The sequence below is a fragment of the Bison bison genome, unplaced genomic scaffold, assembly GCF_000754665.1.
Source record: "Bison bison bison isolate TAMUID 2011002044 unplaced genomic scaffold, Bison_UMD1.0 scf7180017864057, whole genome shotgun sequence".
Classification (NCBI taxonomy): domain Eukaryota; kingdom Metazoa; phylum Chordata; class Mammalia; order Artiodactyla; family Bovidae; genus Bison; species Bison bison.
Genome location: NW_011494629.1, coordinates 2,928,309 through 2,935,949, shown reverse-complemented (window position 1 = coordinate 2,935,949; position 7,641 = coordinate 2,928,309).

The following is a 7,641-nucleotide window of genomic DNA, read 5'->3' as shown; positions in this document are numbered from 1 at the left end:
ACCCTGATGCTGGGAGGGATTGGGAGCAGGAGGAAAAGGGGACGACAGAGGATGAGATGGCTGGATGGCATCACTGACTCGATGGACATGAGTTTGAGTAGACTCTGGGAGTTGGTGACGGACAGGGAGCCCTGGCGTGCTGTGATTCATGGGGTTGCAAAGAGTCGGACACAACTGAGTGATTGAACTAAACTAATACAATATTTGTTTTTCTCTTTCTGACTTACTTCACTCTGTATAATAGGCTCTAGGTTCATCCACCTTATCAGAACTGACTCAAATGCATTCCTTTTTATGGCTGAGTAATATTCCATTGTGTGTATGTACCACAGCTTCTTTATCCATTCATCTGATGATGGACATCTAGGTTGCTTCCATATCCTAGCTATTGTAAATGGTGCTGCAGCGAACATTGGGGTACATGTGCCTTTTTCAATTTTGGTTTCCTCAGGATATATGCTAAGTAGTGGGATTGCTGGGTCATATGGTAGTTCTACTCTCAGTTTTTTGAGGAATCTCCATACTGTCTTTGTAGGAATTCTTTAAATAGTCTGGATACAAGTCATTTGTCAGGTAGATGTATTACAAATATTTTCTTTCTGTTTATGACTTGCCTTTTCATTTTCTTTTTTTTTTATTTTCAATATCATCCATATTACTTTTTTATTTATTTTATTTTTTTTTATTTTTAATTTTATTTTATTTTTAAACTTTACATAATTGTATTAGTTTTGCCAAATATCAAAATGAATCCGCCACAGGTATACATGTGTTCCCCATCCTGAACCCTCCTCCCTCCTCCCTCCCCATACCATCCCTCTGGGTCGTCCCAGTGCACTAGCCCCAAGCATCCAGTATCGTGTATCGAACCTGGACTGGCAACTCGTTTCTTACATGATATTTTACATGTTTCAATGTCATTCTCCCAAATCTTCCCACCCTCTCCCTCTCCCACAGAGTCCATAAGACTGTTCTACACATCAGTGTCTCTTTTGCTGTCTCGTACACCAGGTTATTGTTACCATCTTCCTAAATTCCATATATATGCATTAGTATACTGTATTTATGTTTTTCCTTCTGGCTTACTTCACTCTGTATAATAGGCTCCAGTTTCATCCACCTCATTAGAACTGATTCAAATGTATTCTTTTTAATGGCTGAGTAATACTCCATTGTGTATATGTACCACAGCTTTCTTATCCATTCATCTGCTGATGGACATCTAGGTTGCTTCCATGTCCTGGCTATTATAAACAGTGCTGCGATGAACATTGGGGTACACGTGTCTCTTTCCCTTCTGGTTAGGGAGCCTTTTGATGAGCACAGGTTGTTCATGTTGATGAAGTTCATTTGTCAAGTTTTTATTGTATGGCTAGTGTCTTTTCTAGCCTAAGACATTGTTGCTTATTTCGAATGCATGTATGTTTTCTCCTATTCAGTTTTAGTTTTGGTGTTTGCAGTTAAGACTGTGATTCACTTCTAGTTATTTTCACATGTGTGGTGTGAGTGGTGAGTTAAGGTTCATTTTTCCATATAGATAACCAATTAGTCCAGCTTGTTGAGAAGGTTTTCCTTTCTCATTGACAGCTGTTGGCACTTTCACTGAAAATCACCTGACCAAGTGAATGTGAGTCCATTTCTGGACTCTATTCTGTTCCATTGACCTACTTCTCTATCTGTATGCCAATATGCTGGGAGAGAGTGAAGGACAGAGAAGCCCAGCGTGCTGTAGTCCATGGGGTCGCAAAGAGTCAAACAACTCTTTTGTTGTTGACTGAATAACAACAATGCCAATATCATCACAGTGTCTTGATTTTGAATTTAATATTATTATAGTAATCATTTTACTTAATAAATTAAATCATTTTATATTTTATAGTAAGACCTGTGCTGCGGTAATCTATTGAACTAGTTCTCTGTTGGTGGACATCCAGAACACCTCCAATTTTCACCTATTACAATTATGACTGTACTGCCTGTCCTTTCTCATCTGTGTGAGCATGAAGGATTGACACCTGGAGTGGGCACGGCTGGGTGGGAGGAGGTATAAGCTGTGTGTTGCCATCCTTGTTTTGGTCGAGGCTCCAGACTGCTTTCCCCAAGATGGTGTGGAGCAGGGGAATGGTGCACCCCAGGCCCTATACTGCCCCTTTCCAAGTCGACCTCCGGTGTTTGGTGCCTCTGGAGTGCTATCTCATGTCTTGCTTCTGTGCTTTGTCATGGAGACGAACCATATGAGGAAGTAGAATTTGTTTGTTTGTTTTGATTATCTTATTCTAAGAAAATGATTAAATGAAAAAATGGCTACAATGATTATATGGCTAGAAAAATAAAATGATACAAGAGAAATCTCACTCCTACCCCTATCTTCATCCATCCCTTTCCTCTTGTTCTGTATAGATAGCCCATTTTAAACTGCTTTTAAACATTTTCAAACTTACAGAAAAATTATAAGAATTGATTCAGCAAGTGTCAACATTTTCCCATATTTAATCCCTCGTTCTCTCTGAATATATAGGCACACTTTTTTCGGTCAGAACCATCGTTAAAAAGAAAAAAAAACAAAACTTTCAGAGCTCACAGATGGAACATTTTGTGGCTAGAGACTTCCTCTTGTGTCACTCAGGCTCTGGTCATTCCATTTTAGTGACTAGCTGCATCGTCCTTTAAGGCAGTTTTGCCAGATCCCCCTCATTGTGCAAATTCCCCTCTGCAGTTGGCAGGTGGCCACGTGGTTTAGCAGCAGGTCCCTCCTAGGTGGGTCTTGGTTGTTTCCAGCCTTCCTCTTAGCAGCCTGACGCAGGCTGCTGTACTTGTGCAGGTGTGTCTGCAGAACTGTGCCTGCAGAATGCCCGCATTCATCAGAGAGGTGAATGCTGGGTCAAAGGGCAGATGTGCCATTTCACTCTCCCACCAGCCAGGTGGAAAGAGCCTCCTCCCAGACCTCACTTCCCTCCTCCCTCAGTCTTCGCCCGTCTAACTGGAAGGAAAGTTATCACAGTGTAGCTGTAATCTGTAGTTCCCTCATTACATGTGAGGTGGAGCCACTTCTCCTTTTCTGTGATTATCTGTTCCTAACCTTTGCCCAGAGCTATTGGGTTCTGAATCATTTCACAGCATCCTCATCTGGCCCAAATGATAGTGGCTCATCTGATGGCAGATCAGATCAGCCATCTGAATTTTAAAAAAATTAAAAAATTGAACCATTTTGCAATAAAACCAAATTTAGGTTGAGTCAAATTAACAGTAAATACATTGCTTTACATTTGGTAGCTGTTTTTTTATCATCCTTTTGTCTTTCCTGCTGCCTCACTGACACATGAACCAGATAGTTATTTAGAATGCGAAATGTCATAAAAGACAAGATTTTGAGAGAAAGCTAACTTTCTCATGGCCTTACAACAGGATTGTTCCATCTCATTAAAATATTCAGTACTGAATTTATAATCCCTAGATTATGGAATAGTTTTAGATATACAGACAAGCTGAAAAGATAATATAAATTCCTATACCCTTCACCCAGCTTGCCACAACATGGGCATCTACGAAACCAGGTTCCATTTGTCAAGAAATTGGCATTGGTAGAATACTACAAACTACAGTTTGTAGTCAGATTTCACCAGCATTCAATCTGGGGTATCATATTTTATTTACTATATTGGATTTTTAAATTAAAAAAAATTTTAGACTGGTTTTACTTTCACAGCACTGTTAAGAGGGAAAAGGGATATTCCAATATATTCCCCGCCCCTGAACATACATAGCTTTCTCATCAACAAGGTAGTGGTGCATAGCTTTCCATTAACAACCTCTCCCACCAGAGTGGTACATTTGTTACAACAGAGCAATTGTAACAGATTGAGCAATTGAAGAGAGAATTAGTTTCTCTTTTTATAAGTTGTTTTTTTTTAACAATGTAACTTTTTATATGAAGAAATAAAGCACCTTAATTCTTAATGTTTTTAATGGCATGGGATTGTGAAGAGTCAGACTCGACTGAGGGACTTCCCTTTCACTTTTCACTTTCATGCATTGGAGAAGGAAATGGCAACCCACTCCAGTGTTCTTGCCTGGAGAATCCCAGGGACGGGGGAGCCTGGTGGGCTGCCATCTATGGGGTCGCACAGAGTCAGACACGACTGAAGTGACTTAGCAGCAGCAGCACAACATAATGAACAAATGTTGGTTTTACTATTTTTCATCTTTCTATATTTATAGCAACAGCGAGAGATTTTCAGTGTTCTGACAAAATTTCTAAATGTGCTGGAACAATGGTACTTTCCCCTGTTGGTCAGACTTTGCAGGCCCTTTTCTTGGTTTTGCACTGCTGTGCAGTAGGAGCTGCCTGCTGCCTGGCTCGTTAGAAGGGATTTGCTGATGCCTGCTCTGGGTCACTGTGATGGCAGAGGATACCCCATCAGGGACGCTGAAGTGGTATTGACTGTGTGGTTCTGATCCCCAAGGACACAGGGGGACTGTGGGGCGGAGGTGAGGGGGCACATACAGGGGGCCAGTAGCAATGCTGAGAGTAGGGTCTCTGATGGGAGAACAGTGGAGCTGACAGCTCTTGGACCATCCAGAAGAGTGGCTGCCCCGGGTGTATTCCAAGTTTCCCGGTACCAAAGCAGTGATTGTTCAATGCCCATGGTCCAGAATGGACATCTGATAGCTCACAAGAGTGTCCCAGGAGAGGCTGCTTACACCTACAGTACTGCAGGACAGCAAGAGCTAGTTCAGCTCTGATCAGTACAGGCGAGAGGATGGAGCTACTCCCAGCCCTGCCGCTTCCTGGTGACAAGGAAACTGGAGCCTCTGTTCTCTACCCTGCTATGGTCAGAGGATTTGAGATATTTGAGTGCCCACTCAGAGTGTATGTGGGTGGGCTAGGCCTCCCCTTTTCTAGCAGGTGCTTTTCCATTGCTGGTAACCGTGAGTAAAATCTGAATTTGTTCCCATGAAAAAGCGTCTTAAACATCTTCAGAATCTCCTATGGGCTCAGTTATGATCTCAAAGCTCAGTGCCACATACAGTACAGGTGAGAGGTGATTTTTGCCTGGAGCTAGTGCTTTTGTTGTCCCCTGTCTGCAGGAAAACCTCAGTGAAGCTTGACCACATGTTTGATTCTGCATGTTCTGGGGCCATCAGATGTCCACAGCCAGTGAAACTTCTGCATGATCAAAGGACCCTGGCAGTTGATCTGATTCTGAGCAGCATTTGGGGTGGGCCAATGGGTGCCAGGTTTCTCACAAATCCAGTCCAGGCGGAATCTGGCTCAGGTATGTGCTTAGTAAATACCAGCTAGGAGAGAAGGGTCTGCTGGCAGGGGTACCAGCAGACAAGAACCATGAAGGGGCACTGGTGATTGTTTGGGAGATGTAGAGCTGGACAGAGAGCAGAGAGGACTGGGATGAACTGGAATCTTCTAGGGCTCTTGTTTGGGTCTCTCTCATCTAATCACAGTGACCTTCAGAAAGGGAGGCATTGCTTCACTTTCATCTCCCAGATATTGTGCAAATTTCCCCTGTGACCATCCCAAACTCACGTCCCCACAGAGAAGGAGTTATGGGAGACACAGTCCAGCTTAGCTCGTCGACAGTCTGGAGTCCAGTCCCCTTCATCTGATGGCTACTGGCCCAACTTCTGTGCATTTGCCTGGCATATGGGGAAGAGCAAACTGGAAGATTTTGAGAACAGTTTTTGAGAGGCCAAGCCTGAAGGGAGCATGTCATTCCCATTGCCCAGGGCTGGCAACACAGCCCACCATCCACAGGGGAGGTTGGGAGTAATAAGATGTGGTCACTTCACTCTCAGTACTGCTCCATATTCCTCACGCTCAAATAAGTGCGGATAAGACACAACTATATGTGGCCATTTTATGTTTAATATCCTATACTGTAAAAATACCCATTTTGGATGACCTCTGTGTCCTTTGAGCTGGGACACAACAGGTGTATACACTCCTGGAGTAAACAGTGAATCAGGGAGTTCAGGTTTGAGCAGGAAACTAATATACAGAGAGATAAACAAATATATGGAGAGACTCCATAAACCCTAGATTTTACCACCCAAGGTCTCTTTCTTCACTCTTTCCGCTGTTCTTTGTGCAGACCTGTTTGTTGCGGGCACAGCAGTAAGGCCAGGTAACAATCCCAGGATTGGAGACACACAAAATGCAACCAACACTCACCTCACAAGTCACTCAGCTTATTGCACACCATCAGGTTACAACACAGTTTAGTCAAAGTAGGGAGAAAATAGGAAAGGGGGTAACAAATAACTCCAGGAGAAAGTCCCGGAAGGAGGTATCTCAGCATGAGCATCAGTCTCTGGGCCAGCAGTTGGTCCCTTGACCAAGCGTGAGTGGGAAGTGGCTTTCCTCCTGCAGAGCCTCTGGCAGGGCCATCTGGAACAGCACTCAGCAGTGTGGACTTGGGTCCTCCAGCAAAGAGGCATTAAGTCATTTGGCTTAGTGGTCTGAGCTTTTAAGAAGTCAGTCAGTAGGTGTAACAGTTACTCCGGGGGTCTTGTCTCTATCAAACAAATATATGGAGTCAAAGTATATGGAGTCAAATATATGGAGTCAAAGTCACCCCTTCTGTTCCCAGTCTTTCCTAGGATGCTACCAAACAAGTGCCTTATCTCTGTTGACACTCTCAATGTATTACACTTAGACACTCAGAGTCCTATGTTGTACATTCAAAACAACTAATACGGAAATTCACATTTGCCACTGTGACTGCGTCTTGAGTTATTTAATGTAGCTTAAATTCTATGAGTTTCACACAAGATGAGTAGGAATCATAACACAGAAGAAGTCAAATCATGAGATCTTCCAGGGTTCCTCTCTGACCAGTCCCTTATTCCAAGAGACTGTCATATCCTCCTCTGTGTGGGCTTGGGCGCTAACCAGCAGCCCCACACCAGGATATGGGCTGGGCCCCATTCACCGTCCCCCAGACCAGTTTCTCTTGGCTGGCTTGGGGCTCTCTCCCTGTGGATCACCTCTTGAGTGAAATGAATGGATACTTCCCTGGTAGAAAGGTCTCTGCTCACCTACTCTCCCCAGGCTTTGATTACACAAGTTCCCTTTTAGTGACAGCTTTCAGGGTTCCTCTGCCTTCCTTGGATGGGCTGTCCCTCAGTCTTTGCCAGCTGTTGTGCTAGGTGGGGCTGGGAGTTTCTGGGGTAAAGCAGGGACCATGTGGGAGAGCCCTCATGATCAGCGCTGCTTCCTGTGTGGCAAGCAGCTTGGGGGAGGATGGATGGGCAGAGGGATGCTGTTTGGGGAACCTGGCCTTCCGCTGAAGAGCCTCTGACTCATGAAGCTATTCAGGGTCATGGAGAGTGAATGGCAGAGCCTTCACCATTGTTACCAGGGAACCCTTCAGGGATGAGGACACAGTTTGAACCACGGGGTCATTAATGGAATAATTGGATAGAGAAATAGGACAGTGTGCCGTTAATACCCTGCAGTCATCTCTTCACTTTGGGCTGATGCCCCCTGACCATAAGTCACCCTTCGTGCATTTCCTGATGACCATTTCATATCATTGCATAACGGATCTATCTATTGCCTAATGAAATGTCCAAAACTGAGTGACATAAGACAACACTTACCAACTCAGTTTTGGTGAGTCAGGA